This window comes from Rhinolophus ferrumequinum, chromosome 12, assembly GCF_004115265.2.
Source record: "Rhinolophus ferrumequinum isolate MPI-CBG mRhiFer1 chromosome 12, mRhiFer1_v1.p, whole genome shotgun sequence".
NCBI lineage: Eukaryota > Metazoa > Chordata > Mammalia > Chiroptera > Rhinolophidae > Rhinolophus > Rhinolophus ferrumequinum.
In genome coordinates, this window is record NC_046295.1 from 13317584 (window position 1) to 13333823 (window position 16240).

Genomic DNA, 16240 nt, shown 5'->3' on the forward strand with positions numbered 1-16240 from the left:
AGTCAGTCCATTAGTGCCCCTTTTGTTCTCCATTTTCCTCAAATATTGCTGACACCAGCTTTGGAATCTAGCCTTCACTTCCACTCGGGAAGGAGTCAATCACTTCCTGAGAATTACCTCACCTTGATTGGGCTTCCATTTCCTCTCACTAATGTGTGTCTCTCTCTTACCAGCTTGACCATCCTTCTCATTGAAGGATGAGATGTCCGGAGATAATGGACTCAAAGTAGGAGTAAAGGAGTCATGTCATTTTCTCTGTCAATCCATCACCAGTATATTTTTAGCCAAGAGTCATATTTGTTTGTTTTATTTGTTATGTTTTAAATATAAATAAATATATATATATATGTATGTGTGTATATATATATATGTATATATACATATATATATATATATATATACATACATATATATATATATCACCGCTTAACCATAACATATGTAGCAGATAAATTATATACAATGGAATATTACTTTAAAAAGGTGAAATGCTGCCATTTGTGACATGAATAGATCTCGAGATTACCATGCTAAGTGAAATAAGTCAGACATAAAAAGTCAAGAATCATATGATTTCACTCATATGTGGGATATAAAACTGAAAGCGATAAATGAATAAGACAAACAAACAAACAAAACCTCATAGACACAGACAATAGTTTAGTGGTTACCAGAAGGTAGGGGGTGGGGAGTGGTAGAAGGGTAAAGGGGTTCAAATATATGGTGATAGAAGGAGAATTGACTGGGGGGACAAATGTACAATGCAATATAGAAATGATGTCTTATAGAAATGTACACTTGAAACCTATATGATTTTACTAACCAATGTCACCCCAATAAATTTAATTAAAAAAAGATAAATTATAAACACATCATACTCTAGGGTTGAAGCCTAATCCTCAGATCAGGCCTGTTCTTTTCCATCAGTGGTTCATTTTGACAAAGGTAAGTACATAGCTGAAATTTGAACATGAGTCTATTATCAGATTGAGGATCCTAACTTTTGTCCATTTTTTTTCTTTTTTCTCTTTCTCATTTTTTTTCTTCTTCTTTCTTGATTTTTGGCCAACTATATCAAAGGATAAAGCCTTTTAAAAATCTCTGAGTAATATTGGAGTGAGTTTTGATTATTAGTTCTTGAAACTCTTTTATTCAAGTTAGTTAGCATTTTAATGAAAATATTTTCCCTCAATGGTAATTAAATATCACACTTGTGTTGTGATTCCATCATGGCCTAAGAGTTTTTGTTTTCTTTCTCTGTGGAAAACTAAAGGATTGGCTTTGATCCACTTAATTAGATAGGAACCTAGGTCCCCAGAACATAAAAGACCTTAATAAATATTTTTGAGTGAATGACTGAATCCATGAGTAAGTAAATATAGCTAATAAAATATTACAAATGTACAAAATATTTATATGCAGAATTCATAAGCCTTTTGACTCCTTTAGGATAGTATACAAAATGTGAACACATTTTAGTAAGGTTCGTTTGAGTAGTTGAAAATATATTGCATGTGTGATTTTTTTGGATGTGAATCAATCATAATAAATGTACTCAATCCCTCTATTTTGCTTTACTCCATCCTTAGTCCCTGTGGAATATTTTGAGGAGTTAAATCGTACGCTGAATGTTCACTCATTTACTTTACAAACAAGTAGTAAGTGTGTACCATTTAGTGAGAATACATCTTGGTGCTCCATTGACTGTCCTTGTTCTTGTGATTTTAGACATTTTTCTGGCCATATGTCTACACTGCCAAAGTGCTTTTGTCTTAGAGTCAATTGTTGTAGTTCTCTATGAGATAGACATCTCTGAACTACGCAGTCAAACATTATTCAGTCATGTTAGCGGAAAGTATCTCTGCTTGCTACTGTCACTACACACTTCCTATTTCCAACTTCACTACACAACTTCCAGTGTTTTGTTGAAGACCAAGACAGACAATAGAAGAATAAGCTCCTTGATTTAGCCCTTAAAACCAGCCAGAGGGAAAAGATTCCTTACCTACAAAGTATCAGCAATTAGGTTTTATATGAAACTTCTCAATTCTCAAGCGATTGTGGAATCCAGAAGACGATTATGGAATGAATCTTTAATGTGCTACAAAAGATAGTTGTCAACCTAAAATTTTAAACCCAATGGAGCTATGTTTTAAGAACATAAATAAATTCAATCTTAGAAAATTAAAAAAGAAAAAAACTAAAGTTTGCAACTAAAGATCTTTACTTCTAAAGAATATATTTAAGAAAGAAATAATTGATACCAGAGAAAAATGTGACATGAAAAAAAGGAAAATGAGCAAAGAAAATGACTAATGTGTTGGTAGATTTAAGTCAATATCCTTTGAAAAAGAAAATAATGTATAATTTGTAGGACTAAAAATTAAAAAAGAAAAAAAAACTTGGGGTAAACTACTGAAAAGCAATATAAGGTACATCAGAAGGTGGTTAAAGTACTCTAAAATATTTTTACTATTTGAGGGGAGGTTAAAAATACTGATTAACTTATGACTTTATTAAGTATGCACATTTACACTTTAATGGTATCAACTAACAGAATAGAATTAGTGTATATCAATATCAACCCAGTAGATGGAAAAATGGAATAAGAAAAAATCCGATCAATTGAATACATTTCTAATTAAAATCCTAATATAATTGTAAAATATATGCAAAAAAGCAAAGGATCAGGAAAGTCCAATTCATGAAGAAAATGTGGGGTTAGTTGTATTACCAGAAAGGAAATAGTAACAAATTTGACTACCTTAAAATTGTAAACTATTCATCAAAAGATATGTAGAAAATAGAAGAGCAGACAACGGTAGAAGATATTTACAACATATAAAACCAGAAAGAAATTAGTATGCATAATATATAAAGAACTCCTTCAAATCAATGAGAAAAAGACAAGCTATTTAAAGAAAAAAACATAAAGGCAAAGAATAAGTAGGCATTTCACAGGACACTCAACATTCCAATAAAAACACGGAAATGTAGTTTGATTTTTATTCAAGAAAATGCAAATTAATACCACAATGAGATACTGTCATACCCACCATATTGGAAATTTTTAAAAAATAGGCTTTTAACAAGTCTTTGTGAGGCTCTGGAAGAGGAACTTTCATGCATTTCTGATGTATGTGTGAATTAATGTGTATATTTAATGACCCAGCAAATACACACACACACACACACACACGAAAAAGTCCTACATATGTACAACAGAATAAATGTATAGTATTAATTGTAATAATAAAAACTGGAAATAACACAAATGTCCATCAACAGGAGAATGAATAGATAAATTTTGGTTCAGTGATTACTAAACAGCAGTGAAATGAATAAAACAGCTGTTTACATCAGCATGAATCTCATAATCGTAATGTGGAGCAGAAAAAGAAAGTCATGAGAATAATACATATGCTTTGATACTCCTTAGATAACATTTTAAAATATGCAAAACTAAACAATATTTCAGACTACATCCATATGTATTATAACTATGAAGAAATGCCAGGGAATTATAAAAAGTTCTGAATGCTGATGACCTCTGAGGTGAAGAGAAGGGAATAGCCTCACAAGAGACTTCAATAATATATGAAATTCCCTATTTCTTTTTTTTTAAAGACACATTTATTCAGTGTCATGATTACACTACTACATTTAGCAATCAACAGCATGTGTGCAAAAATAAATAAATAAATATACTGAAACCCTTTGTTGGAATGCTTTACACTTTCCACAGAACAGAAACTAAAATAACTTGTTATATAATTAGTCACAAATACAATCCTTGAGTTTTTTGCCCATGCATATGAGTATTGTCTAAAACATGTCTTTTCTGTAGCAATTAGGCCCCGCTACCACTGTGCTTGGCTGAGTTCACAAATCTGTTGTAACCTGTAGCTTTCCTGTCACTTCTCTGGCTTTCTTCTCCTCCTAAGCTTTGTTTCCTGGCAGTAATTAAAACCTTCTGCCACTGCCATAGCTACCGCTGCTGCTGGAACCGCCATAGCCACCTTGGTTTCGTGGTTTGGCAAACACTGGCCTCCACTACTATAGAGGATAAAGCTACCTCCCAATTTTCCTCCTTTCATGGGCCCAAAATTTGAAGATTAATTGTTGTAATTGCCAAGATCATTGTAGCTTCTGCCACCTCCACAATTGCTTCCATCATTACCAAATCCATCATAGCCATCCCCACTGCCACCATACCCTCCACCACCATGACTGACACCTAAGGCACCTTGACCACTGAAGTTTCCTCCACGACCAAAGTTGTCATTCCCACCAAAACCACCTCCTCAACCACCACTGAGGTTTCCAGAACCACTTTGTCTGGATGAAGCACTAGCCACATCCTGCTTAGATGGGGCTTTCCTTACTTCACAGTTGTCACCATTCACAGGACAGTATTTCTGAATGAGTCTTGTCTACAGAGTCATGGTCAGCAAAGGTTACAAAAGCAGAGCCTCTCTTCTCACCACCGCCTCAGTCGGTCATGATTTCAGTCACTTCAGTTTTCCCACACTGTTCAAAATCATCTCTTAGGCAGTGTTCTTCAGTGTCTTCTTTAACACCACCCACAAAAATCTTTTTCACAGTTTAGTGGGCACCAGGTGTTTGAGAATCTTCTCCTGAGACAGCCCTTTTTGGTTCCAAGACTTCCTTTCACCTGTGTGGCCTTGCCTTCATGGCTGCACCCACCTCTTCCATGGTGACAGAGGTGACAAACCCAAATCCTCTGGATCTCTGGTCCCCACACAGTCTGTGAGGTTCCCCGTTGCTCAAAATGGCTCCTCAGACTCTCATGGTTGTTTCAAAGCTCAAACCTCACATGAAGAGCTTCCGCAGCTGTTCGGGCTCCTTGGGAGACTCTGACTTAGATATGATGGGAGGGGAGACTTTAATGGATGCTTACGGGGCAGCATCCACTGACAGAAAATGAGATAACCTATTTCTTAATGTGGGTGTTTTTTTAGTACTTCTCATATATTTTATATGTAATACATTGTAGATATAATTTCATAAGTATAAAATATTCTATAATTTAAAAAATAAAAATAAAATTCCGTAATTTAAATGAATAAAAAGAAGAAATTTAAATTGCTCATCCCCCCCTTATCACTTATCCTAATATAAAGTAAAACCATCAAAATAAAATGAATGCATTACCAATCATCTTTTAGTTCAAGTTTATTAAAGTTAACAGGGTTAATTATGTTCACTAAAACAGTTTACTGAAATCGTCCAGAAAAAATAAATCCACATAGATTACATACAACTATCATTAATTGGTACTGGCCTTGAGTGAGGCACTAATCTCTCCCAGCCTCCTTTTCTTCATGTGTCAGTTGAAACAGTTGGATACACAGACAGCTAAGAAAATTCCGGCAGTAAGTTTCTGTGCACCAGTCTAGGATCTAACTTGAATGCCTTCTCTACTAGACAGGAGTTCACATTATGAGCTGTGGTATTCTGGAAATTAGATGCCATGTCTTTCACTGGTGTAGCTGCAGCGCCTAGATGAAGTACCTGGCATATGGCAGGTGGTCAAATAAAGGGAAATGGAGTAAAAGACTCTGGCATTATATGCTAGTGAATGCTGGGCATGCTAAAGTCTTATTATATCCCAGAACTTATGATATCCCAGAACAAATGGGATGGTTTTGTACCACCATTATAGGAATTATGGACAATAAAATATCAAAATGACAAAATATTTATCAATTCTAAAATACACATTTTTCACATTTTGTCTTCTCTGAAGGTGGGCCTTGAAATAAGTGACACCTTTTTCAACTGTTGTCAACCAGCCAGCAATTATAAGGCAGTTGTCATTGCCTGATTATGAATAAACTTAATTATCATTCCTGGTAGCATGATACACAATAGAATTCCCTTGATGCTTCGGTCAACAAATTATTTAAGGAAAGATTGAGTCCTACTTATCCTGTCTGGAAAGCTTCCATTGATATATTCTGATATGATCAAAACACCCAGCGTCAAAACTAATAAAATAGATACTGGAATTTTAGAAGAGAATTTTGGAGACAATAGGAGAGTACGCTTTTAATAAAATCTCCATCAAAAAAAAAAGTTCTTGATGGCACAGAGGGACAAGAATGATTGGAAAAATACAGAGTAAAGAAATCTGAGTTGAAAAATAATTCAGAAGAATTGGACTCCAAATGTGAATAGACATTAGGAAACCCTTTACCAATGTATGTGGCATATGTTTTTTATTTATAAACAAGAGCGTATTTTTTTAAAACAGTTCCTCATATCCCTTGTCTAGTCAAGGATGCTATCAAGACCTAAAGGGTTAATTCCCACTGTTAAATCACAGTTATGGAAACTGGGAGCCAGGAGAGGGCAGCAGAGAACTAACCTAAAAGAGTTTTGTTTTGATTTAACTACGTATATAAAGAGTATTCCATAGTATAGGAAGCTCTTTCATATATATGAACTTACGGCATCCCCACAACAAAACTGGGGCAGACCAATTATTTTCACCCTTGTTTAACAAAGAAGGAAACAGAAACGTGGAGAGGTGAAGTGACTAGTTTGAGGTGGCCCTGCTAACGAGTGGCCCTTGACTTAAACTAAGGAGGAGAATTGGACTTAAATGCATTCTTCTCCACCAAATGCTGGTAAAACCTTTGAGAAGCCCAGTTGGGTGGTCAGGAGGAGCATTGGATATGGAGGTCTGCTGAGATCCAGATCAGCTAAGCCCAGGACCAGCATGTGTGGTGAAGATATCGTGAAGTAAGATGAAAATGTGAACTAAGAAATCAAACCAAACGCCAAGGGAAATTAAGTCACTACCAAACCAGTCCATGATCGCTAGACAGTGGGAGATAACTCTGAACCAAATTCAGAGTGAGCCAGAGAGGAAACCCCCAATGGCAAATTGTGTTATTAATGTGCCAGAGAGCAACCTGAGTGCTGGTGGGGTCTCAGACCTGCTCTCCCTAGTCTTTAAGCGGCCCAGCATCAGATATATTGAAAAACAGAACAGCTCCTGGCCCCTTAGCAATAACTTTTGAGTAAGACTCCAGGGTGTTTTGTACTGGTGAAGTCACAGATGAAATGAAAAAAAAAAAGATATTTGCTGTGTTTCTGCCTCACTTTGTAGCAATTAAAAAAAAAAATCTGGAGAGTCTGCTTCTTTTATCAAGTAGTTATTGTTTAAAAGCTCAAGTCAAGAAATTGAATATTTTGAAGTTCTTCCGGGAAGGCATATATGATTCTTCACTCCTAAGAAATTGCGCTAAACCTTTTGGCCTGATAGGTATAGTCTGGGTGAAGTATTACTTTGTGTTGTCAAGATTCATTTCTTTCCTGAGCAGTCACTTCACAAAGTAAGCTGTGTGGTTGGGATTCTGAAGGCTTTTGTTGCTGCTGAAACTCGGAGATGGGGAATGTTCTGAGGCAAACGAGTGCCAGCTCTACTTAATATTCTCCTGTGTGGCCAACTCCTGGGAACAGCCCTGAAGAGAAAGGTTGAAAGGTGTGCCTACAGTTGTGTTTTCTTAGAGGAGAGGGTTCTCAGAATGCAAAATAGAAAAGTGGAGCTTCCAGACTCCATCCTCAGTGTGTGCAATACATCAACTGCAAACATCAACAACAATAAATGTTATAGTAGTCCTCCTCCCAGAAATCACGCAAATAGGAAAATTGAAAAATTCAGCTTCCTTTATTAGGCATTTGGATTAAATCATGTTCTAGGCTGGGTGAAGAAGAGAGGGTCTTTGCAGCTAAGTACTTATGTGTAGGAGGATAATGACGATGGGATTAGTATTTCTTGTTCGAGCAAAATCTGTGCCTTACCCAGACTGCTACATTATATGCTCATTTCTGAGGATTTATGCAGCATATAGTAGGATACAAATACATCGAGAGTTGAGTGATTCAAACTCATAGAGTCATTTTATTAATGATCCCTCCTGAACTCTCTTTTTGTTTTTACTCTGGGGTAAAAAATACAGTTCCTAAATAGCTTTTTATTTCTATACCTACATTTATATCTACATTTACACTTATTCCTACAATAAAGAGAATGTAGCACAGAAAGAACTCAAGCTTTAGAATCAGATGAACCTGAATATATAATATATATCTAGCTTTTATCACTCTTGGTTAATTTTAGGCAAGGCACACAATATCTCTGCAATTTGATTTCCTTATCTATCAAATAGAGATGCAAATATCCATGTTAGAGTGTTTTTAAGGGAATTGAGTAAGGGTTCTCTGTTTAGTCTTTAGGTTAAAGCCATTAGCCAATCTGTTCTTCCCATGAGAGCTGCCATACGCTGAGCTTTATCTCGCTCCTTCAGGGTGCTGTACGTAGTATTTCTATGCTTGGAGTTATCCTTTGCGAGTGTAACATATATCGAGCACTTATCATATGCCAGTAACTGCTCTAGGCACTTAATAAAAGAGACGAACCCCTTTTCTCAGGGAACTGAAAGTCTAGTGGACCCCCTATTGTCTTTTTCTTACATCTTCATTTCACCTATCCTCCAAACTTCATCTCAAAGGCTTCTGTTTCTGTGTATTATTATTATCATTATTATCTTATTTTATTTATTTATTTTTAACCAAAATCGGTCTCTGTGTCCTTTGAAAATCTGTAGCATTTTCCTGCCTTGGCAAATCAAATGGCATATCTTCTGCTTCCCTATATTGTAAGGGGTTTTTTGTACATGCTCTTCTGAATTACATGTTTCTGGAGGATAAAGGGTCTAGAATATAAATTTTAAAGGGGCAGCTTGATTCAGTGCGTTTTATTCACAGTGTAGCCCTAGTAACCATAGAGGGCAAATAGCAGATTCTCTACAGGTATTTTGCATGCATGCATGCATGAATGAATGAATGAATGAATGAATGAATGAATGAATGTGTTTGTATCCCTAATATTGTATATTGCACTGTGTTGTATATGGAGAACTGGATTTGCACTCAAAAGTTCTGAATTAAAAACCAGGCTCAAAAATTGACTTTCCCTCTCTGAGACCCAGCTTCCTAACATGTAAGATGGAAATAAGGTTTTTGCTTTATTTATATGATAGAATTGCTTTTGAAGATCATATAAGTATGGTGTATATGGAAAAGAACTCCTTTGTTCACTGATGAATTGAGTAAAAGTTACCCACTAAGCCTGTAGTGATTACTGTTGGATGAGTGAACGCGTGCATCACAGACTGAATGTCTCCTCCCCGAATTCATATGTTGAAGCCCTAACCAGTGTGATGGTATTTGGAGATGGGTCCTTTGGGAGATATTTAGGATAGATGAGGTCATGAGGATGGGGCCTACCAGGTGGGATTAGGCCCTTTTAAGAGGAGACATGAGAAAGAGAGAGAGAGAGAGCGCACTCACCGCTCACCGCACCCTACCTCATATGGGGCACAAAGAAGTCATGTGAGCACAAAGCTAGATGACTGACCTACAAACCAAGAGAAAAGGGCCCAGAATGAAATCTGCTCTGCTGGCACCTTGATCTTAAACTTCGCAGCCTCAGGAACTATGATAATTTTCTATTGTTTAAGCCACCCAGTCTAGAATTTTTGTTAAGGCAGCCTGAGCAAAGACAGCATGAATGAATGAATGAATGAATGAATGAATGAATGAATGAGAAAAATATGATTCCATGAAGTTCAAGCAATTTAGGGATTCAATCAAAAGGAAAATGAAGGCACTCTAGAGGGAAGAGAGGCGTCAGTCTTTCTAGAGAATTAATTAATGATTAAAAGCACTGTGTTATAACGTTGCTGAATATATTTCCTGAGATCAGCTTTACTCTGAAGTTCAGGATATAATGGAAAGAATGAAACTGTGTGTTAAGAGGCTGAGGTCTAAGTGGGTGTCTATAGTGTGTCTCTCTAACTCTCTGACCCTCTTACCGTGTCTATAAAATGCAGATTAGAATGCCCAGCACATCTACCTCCCAGCACTGTTGGGATGATTAAAGAATTTTGTGTTGATAAATGGCTTATAAATTATTAATTGCCAATAAAATTTGAGATATTATTTGAAGTAGCATGCCATTCAAGACTAACAGTTTGTGCCACATCCTTTGCTTCTTGAAATTAACTTTCTTCCCCAAGATTTACTTCTGAGCTAGAAATTCCTAGTACCCTGGAATTTATTGAGAATATTAATTTTCGGATCCACACAACAGTCCCATGAGCCATGTTTTGCAGGGAAGAAACTGTTCGATGGAGGCAAAGTGAATTGTCCAGGGTCACACAGCTTGCCGATGGCACAACCAGGTTCCCAACACACACGCAATAACTCCAGATATGGAGCTCTTTCCATTCAAGCACAAACATCTATGCTCTCTTATCTTCACATCCAATAGTGTATGTTCAATGAGACCCAGGGTTCCTTATTTTACTACATTCAACCCAATAAAGGTAATAGCTGAGATTTTATGACATTTCCTACTATTTGTAAGTTTTGGTTAACGTGCAATATTCTTACTGGGAACTCATTTTGAAGTTGCAGTTTAACAACGAGTCCCTGGAGATCAGATGGCCAGGGCACCCATGCTGCTGATATTTAATTTTGCACAAAGATTTTTAAATGGCCTGTTACTATAAAAAAAAAGTTTTATGCTATCCTACATATTTTGAAAATTTGAGTGCTGGCATAAAATAATAAGAGTGAGGTTCATATTCCATATGTGAAGATATTACTTAGTAAGCAACAAATAGCAAGATGGGTAGAGTGGTATAGATTGTATTTAAATCTCTAGAAGAAGAATGGTGATGAGCTGGAGAATTTTAAAATAGGCTTTTGAATATGGCCTGTAAGTAGGCACATGGTAGAAGTTAAGAAGAAATTGCTTCACTAAGAGCCATTATTCTGAAGAATAGTAAGAATACCAAGCAAAGCCATTGATGACCTCAGAAAAAACATGAATAACACATTATGGCTCAGATTATATTGACAGCCTAGCCTGGCTCCCAGGAATTTAGAGCAAATTTGGTATTCAGAAGCCGAAGGGGTTTCTTTAAGACTCCTTCTGTTTCTTCAAGATCCTGTTAAGTCAGCCTTGGAGGAAGAAAATAAGATTTTTTTTTTCCTTGAGTGAAATACATTTTCCTTCCTCTAAAGCTTATCATTTCATGGCAGAACAATAAGAGCAGCCTAAGTCCAGGACTTGGAGTGCAATGTGGAGAGGGACCTGGCTCATTCCTCAGGGGCATTCCTGTTCTCCTAGCAGAGCTTTCCATCTAGGAGGCCCCAAAGGGGCTGAGGTCATGATACAATTTCAGGACTACAGGAGCCCTGCTGAGAGGTTTTCCCTTAAGCATGAGATCATGGCCTCCTACTGTGATTGCCATGGTGCCACACAAGAACACAGATTTAAATAATCATGCTAAACAGATAGATAAAAGCCAGCATCTCAGTATTCCTTTGCCCAAATGAACATAAGTCAACCACTGCTATTTCTCAAGCTTTGTTCTTTCCTACTGATCACACAAATATATTGAGAATATGATATACATCAGCTGATCTGATAATCCAAATCATGGAGAAATTTCAGGCTGTCCCTGGGGCACCCCATCAGTAGGTTTCATTTGCTTAAAGATAAGGAAAATTAAGGTAACAGGGTGCTGTTCTGCCACACTGAAGACTTACTGGGCTTTGAACAAATCGGACTGCTGCATCCTGGTACAAGATAGATCTCCCTGATGTACTATTTTGAGTGTAATAAGAGGCACAAAAGAACCTCTTTGGTTAGATTTTATTTTTGGTATATCATCAAGATTACTGAGAACATTGTCTGCATGTGTGTGTACAGGTGTGTGCATGTGTACAACTGAGTCAAAGTTCTTTCCTGTACTTGTGAACAACTGAATTTGCTGTTTAATTTCTGAGCTGCTGCCATGATTTTCTTTGTCATCACAATCAAAGCTTTATCATCACCATCACTATCCTCCTCATCATCATCATCTCTAACAATTACTGAGATTTTTTTTTTTTTACTCCAATTTACATGAAGATAAAAGTAGGTGTTAGCCTAAATTAGCCCCAAGTTATAGGTAAAAAAAACGATTTAGGGACAGACGCTAAATGAGTTTGAAAGTTCACATAGCAAAATTTTGGCAGTTATTTTCAAAATCAGAGTCTATGGTTCCAAAGATGCCATGTTTTACTGTCATACCACATTACGTCCAACACATGCCTGCTCCTGCCCCTGGAAGACCTAAAATCCAAGGACTAAGAGAGGAGTTTTGCTCATTTCGTAACCAGTATCTTGAATCCTACCATCTTAGAATTTTAGAAGATGTGTATTTTGAAAATATATAAATATATGTATATATTTATATTAAGTCATTTTACATACATGTGTATATATATATATATATATATATATAGAGAGAGAGAGAGAGAGAGAGAGAGAGAGAGACAGAGAACCATAAAAAAGGAAAAGACTATATTAAAATTGTAATAATATATACTGATAACAAAAAATGAACACAAGTCATGTGTACACATTTTTTGGCACCTTTTGTATATAAAAAAATTTATACAAGTGGACACTTTGGTCAACATTACTCAAGCAGTAGTTCGCCATAATCAGAAGTGTCTGGACGCTGATGGTAACCACTTTGAGCACCTCTTGTCATTGCAGAAGTCAAACGTGACTTGTATTCATCTTTTGTTATTGGTATATATTATTACAATTTTAATACAATTTTTTCATTTCTTCTAATGTGTATACATTTTTTGGGATATATATAACATATATATACACATATATATGTGTGTATATATATGTATATATATGTGTGTGTGTTTGTGTGTGTATATATATATGTGTATATATATATATATCCCAAACCGTATATATATACTATTTATATGTACTGTTAAAAGTAGTAAAGACCCAACCAACAACATATCAGATCAACCACTGCCCTGTTCACCATACAACTCTTAAATATGTGCTTTGGATGATTGCTGCCCACCTCCTATCCTCTCATTCACAGGTAGCCGCTTTTAGGGCATTGATACATTTACTCAACAGGTAGTTTGGGAAGCACCTGCTTTGTACCAGGCACTGCTCTAAGGGCTGGAGTACAGCGATGAACAACTCTCAACAGAGTACAGAGTAAAAGCGTGATCACTAAAATTGATCTTGAGACAGTGGGTGGTTTATTTATTGAGAGTCCAGCGCAACCAACATTTTTATCTCTCCCAACCTCATTCTACAGCAAACCACACCCATAAGTTAGTCTGTCCATGTCCTGCATGCAGGGTGTTCTGTTGGGTTCTATACAGCTATCAGAGAGAAAACACATATTTTTCTCCAGTGGCAAGGCCAGGATCACTATGCTTCCAAGAATTAGGATTCTCCTGACTCTTTCTGGGACCCACGCTCCATAATATATCCTTTAATGCCTTAGCAAATCACTATTTAATATGTTCATTAAGCCCTGGGTGTTTTCCGGGTGTTCTATACTGGAAGTCTTCAGAGATTAGTCATTTCCACTTGCCAGAACCATGCCTAGTAAGATCTGATCAAAATCGTTCCCCCAACATGCCAACTGACAAAGGTTTGAGCTTAGGTTTTGTTCAGGCAAACAGATTAGCCCTCTAAGGGTTAATTGGGAAGTGAGCCCCTTTCAGGGCCTGGAATTGTTTACTTCAATCGCTTTCCTGCAAACCGCCATGTTTCACTTGGATACTAATTGTGCCTGATGGACCCATTATTTTGTAATCAGAAGAGTTCCTTGGCTACCTCTCTGGGGATTAATTATATGGATGAGGTAGTGCCCTGGATATTACTAGCAGACAGGACCACTTGAATTTCTTACCACTGTGTTGGAGAAAGTCCTGTTACTATGAACATTTGGGTTTCTCAGCACCAGCGGTGCCTTTCACAGTTGGAGTTTATTAGGTTACTGTGCCAAGACAAGCCTGGCTGATTCATCAGCGCAGTCCTGTCTGGCTTGGCCCCGTTTCCGCTCACAGAGGACTTATGCCAGTGGACTCTGGAATCCCAACCTGCGTATAGGCAGCCTTGTTTACTGCAGAAGATGATTCCTGCCCCGGGTTAAATGTGTACGCCTCCTGGAAATGTCAGTGCCTTCAAGCCGGCGGCACTTAAAAGCTAGGAAAGCGGCAATCTACCCTGAAACACACTGTACTAAACACAGCAAGAAACCACAATGATTGGTAAGGTGATTAGACGTTTCTCTGATGTTGTTATGCCACTGCAGCTGTGGATGGGGGCTGACCTTGTAATCTGCCAGTTCTTTTCCCCTCGTTTTGCTTTCCCCCCCTACTGAATTTCCAGCTCAAGACTGTTTGTGTAAAATGATTGCACATTATTTTTCGTCTTATGTTTTTTTTTTTTTTATTTTGCAACAAGCCCACTGGGATTTAATAACTGGGAGAGAGTATTGTGTATTGAGATATGAATGAGGAGAATAGTAAATTCCAGAGCTCAAATATCTAAACGCTCCGGCATATGGGACTATTGGGGAAAGCAACAAACCAGGAAAGAAGGACTCTTCGATGAAGTTTTGTATTTAAACCCACAATATTAAATATAGGGAAGGATTTCTGTTGAGTGTAGAAATATCTGAACTATAATCATAGATAACCTAGGAAAATGGTCTGGGAGAAGTCATTAATCAGTTTTTATGGAATTAGATTTTGTATAGAATCTTCACATAAGAAAGACTTGAGGGTAGAAATGTAATATGATGGAAACTGCACATGATGGAGTGTGAAGACCTAAATTCAACACTTATTTTTTTCTATGTATAAGTTGTGTGGTTTGGGACAACTCACTTTACTTCTCTAAGTTTCAGTTTCCTTATCTTTAAAAGGGGAATAATAATACAGACCTATTTTCTGCCACAGACTTGTAAAAACAAAGCATAGTGCCTGGCATTTATTACATGGCTTAATTAACATTATGTGAATAAAAGGCTAGACCAAAAACCTAATATTTCAGAAAATGCTCCAGAAGTATTAAGCATTTAAAATCATGTGTATGGCTTCAAAACAAAATCATTTGTAGTGATGGATGATATTTTATTACGTTCCTCCATTTCTGTACACACAAAATAGTATGAATTGTCCCTAGCTATGTTCTACAACTTCTAGATTGTTCCAGAAACCAGCCTGATACTGAAGTATTTTTGCCTTAGTTCTATGATTTCCTCCTATCAGAGCAAAGTTGTTACATTCTTCTGAAGTCAGATAAAATTTTGCAGTGTAGGATAAGGAGTAAATGTAGTACTAAAATATATATTAGGCATGTGACATGTCTAGAGTAGGCAAATCTATAGAGACCGACAGTAGATTAGTGGTTGCCTAGGGCTGTGGATGAAGGGAGTGGAAGGGGAATGACTACTAATGAGTGCAGGACATTTTGGGAAATTAATGAAAATGTGGTGATGGTTGCACAGCTCAACGCATACACCAAAAACCATTGAATTGCACATTTAAAATAGGTGGGTTGTATTATATATGAATTAATGTCTCAATTAAGCTGTTATTTCAAAAAAGTACGTTTAGAAATTATTATATATACAGCCTATTTACACACACACGCACACACACACTATGGGCATACGGTACTAGAACGGGATAGATACGGAAATGTATGGCTCTGAAATGAGAAATGCTGATTCCTTAATGAAATGTGCTAATTGGAAAAGAGGAAGAGAGCAGAAGGTAGTCACCAATCCTGTGGCAACACAGAGAAATGCTGATAAGGACTGTATTCCATGGGAATCTGGCAAGGTGTGTCAGTTTCAGATCTGAATGTGAAGCCCCTCCCTATCTCATTTCTTTTCCAGTCTTGGGTTCTTTTGTTCATCTCTTTCTATAATGCTTAAATATCTGGACTCTATCAAACCCATATCTCTGAGAAGTTTAGACATAGTATTGGTCCTAAAGGTTTTCTGACCGTGAGACAGAACACCTTTCATACCTCAGAGCTATCTCATTTATTCCCAGTACTTAAACTATATATCATATATATAATTATAATAATATATTGCATATAATAACTATTACATATATACAATTGTTGCATAGCTAAGAAAAATATAAATATTTAATAGTAGATCTGATTAAATTGGAATAAGTTATATTTTTAATGCCTTAATATGGCAATGCCTTTTTCCCACATGAGCTAATTTTAGCTAATATGTTATAAGAGTACATCTAAGTCCATACACTTTGTGACATTTATTTAGTTTAA

At 36.6% G+C, this 16240-nt stretch overlaps 1 protein-coding gene and 1 pseudogene across 2 annotated transcripts in view; one reads left to right on the top strand and one right to left on the bottom strand.

The window, feature by feature from the left end:
• LINGO2 (leucine rich repeat and Ig domain containing 2) overlaps positions 1-16240 on the top strand; it is a 1121241-nt gene that overhangs the window by 1010202 nt on the left and 94799 nt on the right. Inside the window, exon 1 of one of the 2 annotated variants that reach the window (XM_033122204.1) lies at positions 14083-14196. The exons of the other annotated variant lie outside the window; for it this stretch is intronic. The gene's annotated coding sequence lies outside the window, so the exon portion shown is untranslated. Of the gene's footprint in view, positions 1-14082; positions 14197-16240 lie in introns of those variants that run through there. 2 annotated transcript variants of the gene reach the window in all.
• Positions 3964-16240, bottom strand: part of LOC117032073 (heterogeneous nuclear ribonucleoprotein A1-like) — a 59776-nt pseudogene continuing 47499 nt past the window's right edge.